This window comes from Myxocyprinus asiaticus, chromosome 18 (genome assembly GCF_019703515.2).
Source record: "Myxocyprinus asiaticus isolate MX2 ecotype Aquarium Trade chromosome 18, UBuf_Myxa_2, whole genome shotgun sequence".
Lineage (NCBI taxonomy): Eukaryota > Metazoa > Chordata > Actinopteri > Cypriniformes > Catostomidae > Myxocyprinus > Myxocyprinus asiaticus.
The window spans coordinates 38,170,889-38,185,054 of record NC_059361.1 but is presented as its reverse complement, the minus strand read 5'-3'; the positions used below and the strand labels follow the sequence as shown (position 1 = coordinate 38,185,054).

The 14,166-nt window shown below is 37.7% G+C and overlaps 1 protein-coding gene across 3 annotated transcripts in view; it reads right to left on the bottom strand.

The window, feature by feature from the left end:
• The window catches only part of LOC127455675 (contactin-5-like), a 389,595-nt gene that overhangs the window by 16,886 nt on the left and 358,543 nt on the right, over positions 1–14,166 (bottom strand). The window lies entirely within an intron of this gene.

Here is a 14,166-nt window from a genome sequence, read left to right as displayed (position 1 = left end):
AAAAAGGAAGTCATGGCTGAACAATTTCATGTTCCTTGTCACCCAGGTGTACTAAAAAAATTTAAAATATGAATGGAAATATACTTCAGATATATTTTACTCATAAGAATTTCTAGGGGTGCCAATAATTGTGACAAACATGTTTTGGAGACAAATATATATTTAATTATGGGATCCCCCCCTTCAATTAATTTACTTAAATTAAAAGTTAGATATTTGTGAATATTTTGAATGAAAAATCAAAAGGATAAACAATAAAGACATATTTTTCACAGCCTTCTTTTACATGGTTTCTAGAAAGAATACAATAAGAGATATCTTGAATTAGAATTCTAACTAGTATAAAATCAATTGTAGATATACTTAGTTGAAAGTAAAAAGTAATTTGTAGATATCAGACAATATTTTCCAATGTAAGCCAATATATGACAAGTCAAAATAGTGTTGAGTCACAGTCTAGGCTGAACAGTCCCTCCAGTCTGTCTGTTTTGTCGTGTGTTGGTGTTTGTGTCTGTGTTTCTCTCTCTCTCCCTCTTGTGTTTTGCAGGTGCCACGTGGAGAACGTCAGCTCTTTTGCCAGGACGACTGATTGTTTCTCCACAAAACTCCTTTCTGGTCCCTTCCTCATCCCTGAGTCTGATCCCTTGTCATTTCCCATTCCCTCACATAGTCTGTCCTGCTTCCCTGGCCGTCTGCCAAATCTATCCTGAGTCCTTAGGTTTCCACCCAGTCTGTCCTGGTTCCCTGGCCGTCCGCCTGACCTATCCTTGCTCCCTAAGAGTCTGCCCAGTCTGCCTTGGTGCCCTGGCCATCTTCCTATTGCCCCTACCCTCCCACCCTTCGTCGTTCTATCTTGTCACAGTCTGGGCTGGACAGTCCCTCCTGTCGGTCTGTCTTGTTGTGTGTTGGTGTTTGCGTCACTCTCCCTCTTGTGGTTTGCAGGTGCTACATGGAGAACATCAGCTCTGTTGCCAGACGACTGATTATTTCTCCACCCAGATCGTCACCAGCGGCACCTACCTCCAATTACCAGCTCCTAGTTGTGTTGCAAATCTGTTAGCTTGTTCTGGTCCATTCCCTTTTTCCTGTCTCCAGTTTCGGTCTGTCTAGTTTCAGTTTTGTTTTCAGTTGTTTATTCCTCTCCCTCGTTTGAGTTTTTATTTTTTATTTTATTTGTTTGTTAAATAAATGCCCTATTCTGCCTTCCTGCATTTGGGTCCTTCTCTCAGCACCACGTACCGTGATAGCATTGTATATATTTTCAGTGTTTATTATGACAAGTCAAAATCGTATAATAGATATCTGGAATTCCAATTTTGGCTAGTCAAAACTGAATTAAGATTAGTCAAGCATGTGGCTTTATATGCTAATTCTGCTTGCCATAGTTAGAATGAGTTGAGAGTGGGCGGAGGCCAGGGGACCGTGATTGTTGAATAAAAACGTACATTTGGGTCCATTCTTTACACAAAACAACTGGAAGCAGGCCCAGATCTAGGATGGGTACTGTGGGGGGGCAATGACACACAACGGAGGGGCAGGTTGTCGATGGGGGCGGGGGGTTATTGTGTGTGTTCTTGCACATGTACTTGCGGGTGTTTCTTCTGTCAACGCATATCATCCACTCAAGCGCATTGCATTAGGGTTAGGATTACCGTGAAACATTTTGACCGTTTGCTTCACTCCTGTTTGGGGGTGCATGGGGGGGTACAAAATTGTACCGCAACATATAATTTCATAATATTAAAATTCCGATACTCTTCGCGACAGTCTATTGACGCCACAGGCTTCTCATTGAAAACAATGCGTTTGCCAGATGTGTAGGAAACTGACGCTAGAGGGTGCTTTTGGCATACACATCTTGACGAATGAGGCTCTAGCACAAGCAGCAGTATTTGATGCCTTGGGAGAGAAAACTGGTTGTAATATCATAAAAGCTGCATGCAGAAAATATGCTTTGATATAATATGATGGCATGAGGAACAGAAGAAAGTAAGTGTTTATGAAATGAGAATCTGTAGTTTAGATCGTGATTTGTGTGAGAGGGAATTAAACTCGTTGTTGTAGTGCCTCAAGTGTTAATTTCACCAGGAAACTCCAGCGATACGTAAAACTGTGGAAGGCCCAGATACAACTAAACAAAACATAGCAAAAATGTAGTTATTGTAACGTGATTCTATGAGACCAGGTTGCGTAAAGCTGTACGCATAAACTCAGTTTACTGAGCTCCCAGAAGTGCATCTTCTTTCGCAGTACTCTACATATTTTACTGCAATTATAATTACCCTAATTATGAACATAATGACATTAACATAATGACAGTATTCTGTTTACATAAGCTTCAACTAAATCGCAGTACTGCCTTAATCAAATTATAAGGGTGCAAATAAACATAGCCTAGACACTGTTTACACTCATTCTGATAATATCGCTCAAAATAGCTCAGTTTACTGCAGGAAAATAAACAGTTCTCTGTAAAGAGGTATATGTAATTGGAAAATTATCTAAATAATATGCTGCCAACTGAGCTTGGTGAGATGAGTAAAGGGCAAAAGACCATGTGGCAGGTAATTTATGTAGACTTTTGCCTGGGAATTATCCGCCCTGAAAATGTTTTTTGGCCAATTGCATATTTTTTACTTATTTGACTCTGCAAAAATCACTTCCAGCACAGCTTCATGCAGGTCAGCTTAAATGTTTTGCCCATGACATCTCTTGCAAGTTTTGCATCAGTTTGGTCAATCTGCTGGTACTCGTTAAAAATAAGTTATATTCACCTAAAGCTTGGAATTCAATCACAAGAAGGCTACACAAGATATTCAAAGTTATGTTAAAGGTAATGTCAAGTTTAAATATTTTCATTCTAAACCTGTATGACTTTCTTTGTTCTGTATGAGTTTTTATGTTAAAAAAGGGACAGTATTGGCATCCTAAAAATTTTCAGAGGCATTTTCCCACTCAGAGATGTAAAAATAAATCTATATCAAACACATATGGCTGTCTAAACAATTATGTTCACCAATATCACTGTTTCAGGTTTTGTTAGAGTGCTCGATTCAAACGTTTTTAGATTGCCTTCTTTGCATTCAATAGATTTCACACAAGCAGAACACATTTCTGTGTAAATCATTCATAAAACCATTCTTAAATTGTTTCATTCAATTCAGTATGACAATTTATATAAGAATCATTCCATGAACAATTTTCACAGAAAATTGTTATGCCTGTGTTTAATGAATGTATGTTTATAAAAAGAATATTGCAAAAATTAATCTGCATGTCACAACATACAGGTAATGAAATGTCAAATGTTACATAAAACAATTATTCATTGCAGGGGCATTTTTGAAATTCTGGAGCTTTTTTATTTTTATTTTATTTGTTCATGACATTTATATCCTTATCAATTTATGACACTTGTCACAATATTTTTTTTTCCAGATATGTTGTATTTTTCTTAAAAAACTAGCAGTTCCCCAAGAACTCTATGCATTTTATGTGATAGATTTACAGCGTATGCTGATTTTACAACCTGACCAACCCTTGGCAGAGTCACAAAGCTCTTTTTTTCACCCCATAATTCATAAATAATTTAAATCTCCATATTTTTCCAGTTAAATGAAATCCTTTGTAATACTGATTTCAAGTAAGAAGCAACACTAAATGGCAAAGAATTGCATCAAAATGTCAGAGAGTCCCAACTGAATATTGAAGATTTTCAGTTGCAATGAAACAAATAACTAGAGAATGTCAAGTGCTTTGATGGTGAGCCAGAACACATCAATTAAATATGTGCTAATCCATAAAGTAAAAGCTTGCCATTGTTTTGTCAACCATATCAATGGTTTTTCAAGGGGCTTGGTTCAGGCGCTAGAGTAAATAAACTGAAAGGGTGATGACATGTTGTGAAAAACAAGTCAAATATCGATTACTCTGCAGTGATGTCCAATAGAATTAATTTTGGAAATCTACTAGTCATTACTTGAACATCACTTTACTTTTGAAAATATCCTTCAAAAGTAGGGCAAAGGTACTAAAGCGGTTGAGTTGGCCAAGGCTACTCCTAGATACTCTTACATTGTGTCCTATCCAATTCAGCTCACTCGGCAGCCATATTTGTAATGCCGCCGGGCAGATATTTTTCAGTCATGCAAGTACAGCTCCTATCTAATGAATGGGGAAATCTCCAAATCTCCAGCCTCGATGAGGTACATTTTGCCTCTTGCATAGCACCAACCACTGTTAAATCTCAAAGGCCTGAAATCCCACTCCACAGAGCTGTATTTTAAATTTCAAACACTATGTTCTCAAATTCTTTGACGCATCGTACACTCTTTTCTCTTTCAGTAAGGGCAGTCAAAATACTTCTACAGAAAATAAAAACTGGTTAGGGCACTTTGTTAAATCTAACAAGAATTTCATTGGCTCTGCGCACCCTTTTACAAGATTTCACTCAAGCTATACAGACTTCTGAAAGCACTTTCCCTCATATGTCTTTGTTATCTTGGAGACCTTTTTTCTTATTGCTGATGTGGGATCCAATTTTGAGAGTTGACATTTCCCTTCACTAAAACACTCAAATGACTTTTGTTGTAGAAGCTTGTGTACAGTCTGCTGGTCACATGAGCTGATTTCAGCTGTCCAGATGTTGACAATTTCCTCTGTTCTCTTTTAAAGAGGTTTGACGCTTACTTGATGTTTTTCTGAAGAGGACATATCAGAGGATGTCTGCAACACCTGCTAGGCATTTAATAGAATGGAATGCAATCTATTAAGGAGATAGAATTTTAATTAAAATGTGAGCTGGCAGAATTAAATCCTAGGCAATTTTATTAAATGACAAACACCTGTACTCTCTTCTCTTTTTGGCAGTAAAACTGTCTGTCATGCTGTAATCTGACTGATTTTCATTCGCTTCTGAAATTAGCACATCCCTTGACGGAGACAACCAAAATAAGACGGCACTATACAGGGAAGAACAGAATATACTTTCATGCAAATCTGTTTTAACATACACTTTTGGCAGCATGGCTGTCTAATTTAAGGTGAAGTGTGTCATTTTCCTGATGTTCAAATTTGTTCCCCGAAGCCAGATTGATGTGCAACTATAAACCAGCATAAAGTGTAAACACTAAAAACATTGCTGTTCGTTTGAGCCCCCCGACCAGCCAGTCATAAACTACATGGGCAAAAGTATGTAGACACCCACTTCTAATTAATGTATGGCGAAAGCTGATCTTTAAACTTGTTGTCTGTTCGCCAATCAGCTCGCTCACATGTGATATGTCAAGCTAATTGGTTCACATGGCGTAAGCTGATAGGTCCTTTGACGTGTAACTGGGTAATCAATCAACATGCATACTCTCTCTTTGCCTAATATTTAAATTTGGTCAGTTTGCAAGTAAGCCAGTTTCACTGAGTTTTCTCTGAAACCCTCCATCTCCCCAGCTCCACTTGTCTAGATCTGTTACATGGGGATTGTATTTATGTCTAATTGTGCAGCAGCATGTCATACATGCATGATGGAGTATGTTTTGCATTGTTCTAACTGTGCAGCAGCAGCAGCATGTCCACATGCTTAGATCAGTATGTCTGTGTATGTTTTAGCAGTAGCAAGTCTCTGTACTTTACTCTGCAGCAGCAGCAGCATAGCAGATCTAGTCTGGTAAGACCAATATCCAATTAATATATGTCATAATCACAATAACATGCTGAATCTTTTAGGGAGTTGTCATTACTGAAATTATATTAATGGGTTAGTTCACCCAAAAAATGAAAATTATCTCATTATTTACTCACCCTCATGCCATCTCATTTGTGTTTGACTTTCTTTCTTCTGCAAAACACAACGATTTTTAGAAGAATATTTTAGCTCTGTAGGTCCATACAGTGCAAGTGGATTGTGATCAGCACTTTAAAGCTCCAAAAAGCACAGACAATCATGGTAAAAGTTATCCATATAACTCTGTTATATAATTATACTGTAAAGAATTATATTGAAAAGGACTTCAATATTGAATATAGCAATTGTTTTGTTTTAGAAGACGTTAAAGGAATATTCCGGGTTCAATACAAGTTAAGTTCAGTCGACAACATCTGTGGCATAATGTTGATTTCCACACAAATTCATTTTGACTCGTCCCTCCTTTTCTTTAAAAAAATAGCAAAAATCAGGGTTACAGTGAGGCACTTACAATGGAAGTGAATGCAATTTTTGGAAGGTATGAAGGCAGAAATGTGAAGCTTTTAATTTTATAAATGCACATTAATTATTTTGTTAAAACGCATGTATTATTTGAGCAGTAAAGATGTTTAAATCGTCATTTTTACAGTCGTTTTAGGGTTTGGTGATATTACATCGTCATGGCAACTAAGTTGTAAAATTGGCTATAACTTTACACAGAAAAGGTTAGTAAGTGACTTTGTCACACTTAAATCATGTTAACATGCATGTTGTTTATTTCTTCTGGCTTACTTGTACTTTTGAAACATTGAGTATTTTAACGTTAGCGGATTAGCCCCATTGACTTCCATTGTAAGTGCCTTGCTGTAACCCAGATTTGTGCTTTTTTTTTTTAAAGAAAAGTTATTTTTTGTGGTAATCAGCATCACACCACAAATGCTGTTGATTGGACTTAACTGGAATATTCCTTTAAAGTCTTCTAAAGCGAAACGATTGCTATATTCAATATTGAAGTCCTTTTCAATATAATTCTTTACTTCAAGTTGTTCTCCGATGCGCGTCCACAACAGGACTCAGTTCATGCTGCCTATCGCGTGACGTTAGCGCCTTGGCATGTTCACGCAAGAACTGATGCAATACAACCGGAAGTGCAGCTTGATTTATTAAGAAGAAAATGCTGTTCACATAGTTCTTTGGTTTTGCTTTCATTTGAATATGCCAGTGCGCTTACGTCATGTAAGAGGTGGCGTGAACCGAGTCCCCTCGTGGACGCGCATTGGAGAGCGACCGGAAGTAAACTTTTATAGCAAAAAGGACTTAAATATTGATCTGTTTCTCACCCAAAGCGATCGTATCGCTTTAGAAGACATTAATTTGTCCACTGCAGTCATATGGGTACCTTTAACTACGATTGTCTGTGCTTTTTGGAGCTTTCAGGTGCTGATCACCATCCACTTGCATTGTATGGACCTGCAGAGCTGAAATATTCTTCTAAAAATCTTTGTTTGTGTTCTGTTGAAGAAAGAAAGTCATAAACATCTGGGATGGCATGAGGGTGAGTAAATTATGAGATAATTTTTTTGGGGGGGGGGGGGGGGGGGGTGAAATATACCTTTAAGACTTGTTTTCATAGAATATATCTTGAATATAAGTTTATTACTCTCACCCCATTGTTTTTAATAGTTTTAAGCATAAATTTAGCTCCTCTGGTAATATAAAAAAACACATTTTTAATAGAAACAAAAAGATTCTGATTTAATAATTATTTTTGCAGTGTAAAACACTATCATTGGATTACTTACAGAACTTTTTGAAAATAAAATGTGTAAAATAATAATAATACATGACATGGATAACGATTATTTCTGATATGAGTGCATAACTTTCTTATGTATTCTAAATGTTAAGCACAATGTCCTTGCACATGGGACTGAGGTGCTTAAAGATATGGTTTACAGAGTCTGGTGTGGAAAAACTTGACTGGCTTATACAAAGCCCAGACTTGAGCCCCAGCGAACACCTTTGGGATGAATTAAAATGCCGACTGCAAGCCAGACTCTATCGTCCAACATTGCCTGACCTCACTGATGCTCTTGTGTCTGAATGGGAGCAAATCCCTGCAGCCATGTTCTAAAATCTAGTGAAAAGCTAAACCAGAAGAGTGGAAGCTCTTATAGCAGCAAAGTATGGACCGACTCCCATGGTTTTGAAATTACATTTTCAACAAGCACATATATGCAAGGTGTTTGGGTGTCCATACACTTTTGGCCATTTAGTGTAGCAACATTGGCTCAACCAATAGTGAAAGTTTGGCTTGGGACCAGAACTGTTTGTCCAACAAATGGCAGAAGGGAGGTGTGTTCAGGAAGTCAAAAAATGTGTTTTGCCATTTTATTTGGTGAATCTAGTGGTACAGAAATTACACACTTCGACTTTAACTTACTCTAGAGTATCTAGGAAACAAATTAACAACCATCAAACCATCATTATTGGCGCTGGCTGAGCTTTTCTGCATGGGGTGACAAATAAATTGCCATTTTAAAACAGAGAAATCAGCTTTGCGACAAAATGGAGTGTAATGTGTATTTAAAAAGGCTGCGAGGGGAAGGAAAGACACCCGCAGTGCAAATGAAGTCTGCAGGCGGTCTGATATCGGCATGCACAGCGGGCTGCGGGAGCCATCGAATAGGAAGTAGGGCAACTGTAATGGTCCAGTCCATTGCTCCCGGTGCTCATAATTTGTTCTCTCTCTCCGCAGATGCTAATGAGCAGACGGGGCAGAGACGTGCGAGCTGTTTAGTCATTCATCCTGTTTGATAAGCAGAGCTCTGCCCAGCAGCCCTGGTCTCCAACAAGCACCCTGAGATGATTGGAGAGGCCGCGCAGCAGCCAGCTCACGTGCCCTGACTACCAAAGCTGTGCTGCCTCTGCTCCGTATCATCCCATATTCATCAACATTGATCAGAGATGCAGAGCCAATTCAACGACCCTAAAGTGGTTAACCAGAATGCCGATAAATGGGTGGAGCTTCAACGACTAGTCCTAGATGAGAGGACATTGACATTCTACATAATCTTGCTGTAAAGATTTATCGAAGATGAGCTTATTGTCATTTGAAAAGGTCAGAATTTCAAAATGCCACTTTTCTTTTGAAGTCATGTGATAGATTTGTGTGAGGATCAGACTTATGCTGACATCAATAGACCGCAACAGTCTAGAAGCCAAAATCCCATGCATTTTTTCCATAGGTAGAATTGATTTTTAACAGTAACGTTTAAAGACACACTTGCCGTGAGCTCTGAGGTTGTTTATCGATGATATATGCTTCTGTTGATGCCATAATTCCGCATTAGTTCAACTTAATTTGTTTATAATATCGCATTTAGTAGTGGAATTTCTGGTGAAGAATTACACTACCCATGATCCTGCAGAGATAGATCTACCAATCAGAGTATCGCGGCAAACAAAGCACGCCAAAAGAGCTCTGCAGGGACCACCCAGTCCTATGACACACTGTGAATGATGTTATTGAGTGTCCCTACACTCCCAAACTACTAACTACAGAATATTTAGCAATAAACTTAAAATACATTGTTTCTACACTTATAATCAACCACTTTAAATAAGTAGTTTGATATTTTCTATTGTTTTTACTTTGATTACGTCAGTTGCAGTGCTTCTTTGTATTGTTGTTCATTCCCTCATAAAACAATTTTAGTACACACATTTTTTTTTTTTTAAATAATATTTCGCTTCAAATCAAAGCTTGAAATGTTGTGATTCACTTCAGAGCTGGTTGGTTTGGTTCATGGCTTAGAAGTCTTTTATGAAGGATTTAATTAATTCCCTATGGGAAAACTGAATTGGTAAAATATTTCTGGAGCCAAGATGACTGAAAAAGTAGGCAGGCACCGTTGCACTTTATGGGCCTTATTCATGAAACACAATCAGAACAAATTTGTGTGTAAATAGTTCAGGAATCCATTCTTACATAACTTGTTCTGTTGAATTCAATGGGCATATTTACATAAGAATGGTTTTTACTAACAATTTATAAACAAATTAGTTTTGCTCATGTTTTATGAATAAGGCCCTCTGACACCAAATTGTTCAAGTAACCAATCATGATGTAGCCGGTTTGAATATGACCTTACAAATGGGTAGTTTAATGTCTTTAAGGTGTACTCAGTAAGTTTTTAGCTGGCTCTTATTCCTCCCAAATGTACCAGTGATTTGGGACTTTATACTGACACCTCACATCATGGAAGCACAAAGTTTGTTTACTAACTGCTGTCGCTTCACACCGAAGATGTTTGTTTATCTTCTGTTTTGTTACTTTCAGTCTATGTACTTCATTCATCTGTCTCATTCTACACACATCCGTATAGTGCACATTCTTGGATTTAATCCAAACTAATTCTCCCTTGTTGTTGCACACTGGAGTGTGACTGGACTGCCGTAACCTGTGAGCTGTCTGGCGGCTGTGACAGTTGTGTGTTCGTGCTCGATGATGCTTAGTAGTAACTCGTCATTTGCATAACACAGATTTGTCATGTAATGTCAACCATCCAATGTAAAATAAAACAGCTTTCTAACATATTTCTAAAAAGTACTATTCATTTCTTTATGTGTAAAACTTATTAAGGGCACCTTTAAAGGAATAGTTAATCTAAAAATAAAACTTCTGCCATTATTCACTCACTTATCATGTTATTTCAATCCCACATACTGAACGCCATTGTTTCTTGCATGTCTCGAAACATTAATACAAATTTCATTGCTGATTTAAAGACCACATGAGAAAAGCACATGTCCTTCTTATGTTGGCTTATTTCCTATTGAGACAATACTTTTTTTAGGTTGTCTTAATCCTTTAGTGTATGTCACATCCTGGTTAAACCATTGGCTTTATGCCAAGTTTAAATATATGTGTAAGTACAAATTGAGAGATTTGAGAGCTCTGGAGAAGGGGAATAATTTTAGTGAATATTGACATATTTCAGTCTGTTCCTCACACAAAGCTATCATATGTCATCAGAAGACTTGGAATATAATGCAGGCATTTTGATTACTTTAATGGTACTTTAATAGTGCTTTCGTTGCATATAAAAGAACAGTGCAGACATTCTGCAAAACATCTCTTTTTGTGTGACACAGAAGAGAGAAAGTCATACTGGTTTGGAACGACAATACGGTAAAGCCCTTGTAGCAACTCATAATGTAATAATAGCACGTAATGTAATAAGTTAAATGTAATAAATGCTCATATTTTAACACATTTCTAAAATTGTAATAAAATTGCGAGTGCGTAATTTAAAAATGCTTTTTTTTTTTTTTTACATAATGAACATTTATTACATTTAAATGTTTACACTATGTGTGGTTGTTACATTATTCTTATTACGTCATGAGTTGCTTCAATCAACAAGAAGAGGTGATTGATGTTCTGCTTCATCTTGGCAGTAAAGATTTATCGAAGATGGGCTTATTGTTATTTAAAATCTCAGTATCTCAAACTGCCACTATAAGGTCGAGTCAAGTGATTGGTGAAAAGCAGTAAAGGGGTGGGGGAGGGGGTGGGGCATGACCTAAAGATCTGCCAGTTGCAGTTACAAATATAGATCATACAGACTGACACCCATAAAATGAGTCCTCGATGACCTCAACCAAAGCAACTCATCATGGGAGAGAGCAAAAATTGTAGAGACAAAGTGTAAAATTGACACATACTTTGTAAGATATTATCAGCAGCTTGGACACACAATATAGAAGAACATCAAAGAAAATGTGCGTGCTTGCCTATGAAAAACTATGGTGTTGTGAGTGATTGCAGGGCATTTCTATGCAGTTGTTAGGTGGCTGGGTACTGGCTCAAAAGAACCCAACCCAAAGTCTCAATGATATTCTGGTCCCTAGATATGGCTCAGGTCCCTCCTTCAATGTAAGTCTTTGGGATTTTCTCACAATGTATTGTCCACAAGGTGAAAATCACAAGCCACACAATTTGAAATGTAAGCGCAGCGTTGTTCTAGCGGGAGACTAGCAGCTGTACATCATCGCACCATTAGCTAGGTAACTCCTAGCCAATCACATGTAAGCCATTGCTTTATAAGTCTGCTCACAATCTATCACACTGCTGTTTCAGTGTGCTAACACGGCAACCTCCACCACCCCACCACCACCAGTCGAGTCCCGTCCTGCACGGGCGTGTAGGACGCCCCTGCCTCGCCCCTGCCTCCTATCTCCGGCAGGATATGACTGTTCCGAGTACAACTTCTTCGGACCGCCAGATGGGGCTTACGCCAAAGAGAGACATTACATTTCTGTTTTATATTCATCAAATAAATGTCATCTTAAATTTCACTCAAGTCTTCCTGATAGAAGTATCATTCATGTCTACAGAACAAACAGTTCGGGACAAGATACACACCCAAGTTTAATACTTTGAGTTAGGGGTTTGTTTAAATCCCTAAACATAAGTATGAGCAATAGTAATTGTAATGCTTGTCTAGTGGTGCATGTCTAATGGTGGATGCAAGTATGGTTGTTCTCTGATGGTTAATGTTAAGGATCTGGGCTACAAAACTTGCAGGTTAAATTCCAGGAATTGAAAACCTTGGAACTAAAGAATGACTTAATTCAAAAACCTGCTGAGTCACCACTATGTCCTTGAGCAAAGCACTTAGGCTCCGGGGGGATATTCCAATTAATGCACCGCAAATGGTTTTGGTTTAAAAGTATATGCTAAATGATATGTAATTTAATATGATGTACTATGTGTCTCTAAATAGCACCTGAAGGCCCTGTCAAGATACCTAATAGTATGTCTCTTAATGTGATACAGCTGTAAAGAATTAATGCAAATTCTTCTGTGCATTTAAAATACTACCACTAAAAGGAAAAAACTGGGTGCAAAGCGTGTTAACAGCTCTAGGCAACATCAAAAAACCTTTTTAATGCATGGACCTGAATGTTCTTAATGTGTTATGGGGCTTATAATTGAGCTGTCATTGAAAAAGCAAAATTAAAACTACAATTATTCTGTAGTTACAGTAATAACTTCTTCAAGGGGTATAAACTCAGGAAGTCATCATGGCAAAAATATTCCATTGCATCTGGAATGAGCCTTTTCTTCTTTAATTTCTCACTACAGTACAGTTCTCCTCACATGAAAGTTATTTGGCTGGCGACAGCTCTGGCCTGAGTATTTATTAACTGCAATAATAACCGTCACTTACAGCCTACATCTGTTCCATGCTTCCCAGTTAATCACACCTTTAACTGGCCTCATTTGAAAACCGCCTTTTTCCCTTTTTTTTATTTTTTTATGTGTTTATCTGCACAACGCTGTTCCTGACAACACTGCACAAAGCCAAAGGTGATCCATCCATTAACAGTCATTTAATGCTACTCTTTACAAGGTGAGAAAAACTGATTAGATTTTGCATCAGTGTTGTAAAGTCTCAGATTACAAACAGATGTTCCAAAAACATTCATGGCAGGGGAAGTGTTTTGAAGACTGAAGGTTAATTAATGTTTACATCCCTCTTGTGTGACCAAACTTATAATTTATTTAACAACACACCGCAGTCTCTTATCACTCTCAAAGACATTGCAGACACTAGGACAGTAAATCACCTCAACCCACAAGTATCAAACACATGCCCTGTTTTTGAGAAAGAAATGATCAGTTCAGTCATTAAATTCTATATGGTGCAATCGGACAGGTCCTTTGAACATAATAATCTGTTAGCCAATCAACTTGGGTTTTCTCTCTTTGTCTAATGTTTAAAGTTGTTTGCAGGTAAGCTGGTTTTACTGCAGCACACTGCAAGAGTTTTCTCTCTGAAACCCCCCTCCTCCCCAGCATCACTTGTCTAGATCTGCCTCAAGGGGATTGTGTGTATGTCTAATTGTGCAGCAGCATGTCTTAAATACTTAACATAGCATGTCTGTATATGTTCTAGCAGTAGCAAGTCTTCGTATTGGCCCTGCAGTAGCAATGTAAGCAGATCTAGTCCGTCATGACTGAACTTTTTTAAAGCAAAGTTGGATAACTATTAAAGGAATTCTGTCATAATTTACAATCCCTCATGCCATTTTAAACTATGACTTTCTTTCTAAATTACAAAAGAGTAATTTTGCTCCAAGCTGCACTTTTCTGTTCAATGAAAGTGAATAGGGGCTTTTTTTAAGTCTTAAAATTAGTCTAAATGAGTTGTATGCTATATCTCAAATATTCTAAAGCCATAAGGGAGCTTTGTGTGAGGAACAGACAACATTTTTATTGTTATTCACTCTCTATTCAATCTTACTGATGAATTTATTCAAACTTGACGCATTAAGACACACCACTCCACATTTGATGTCAATGCCGCCAAATGGCATTGGAACTTGAGTGTCCTGTAACTTAATGCAACGCACCAAATTTGAATATGCAAAAGCATGAATGAGGTTTAAGTGTTAGGGGATGCTCACACCAAACG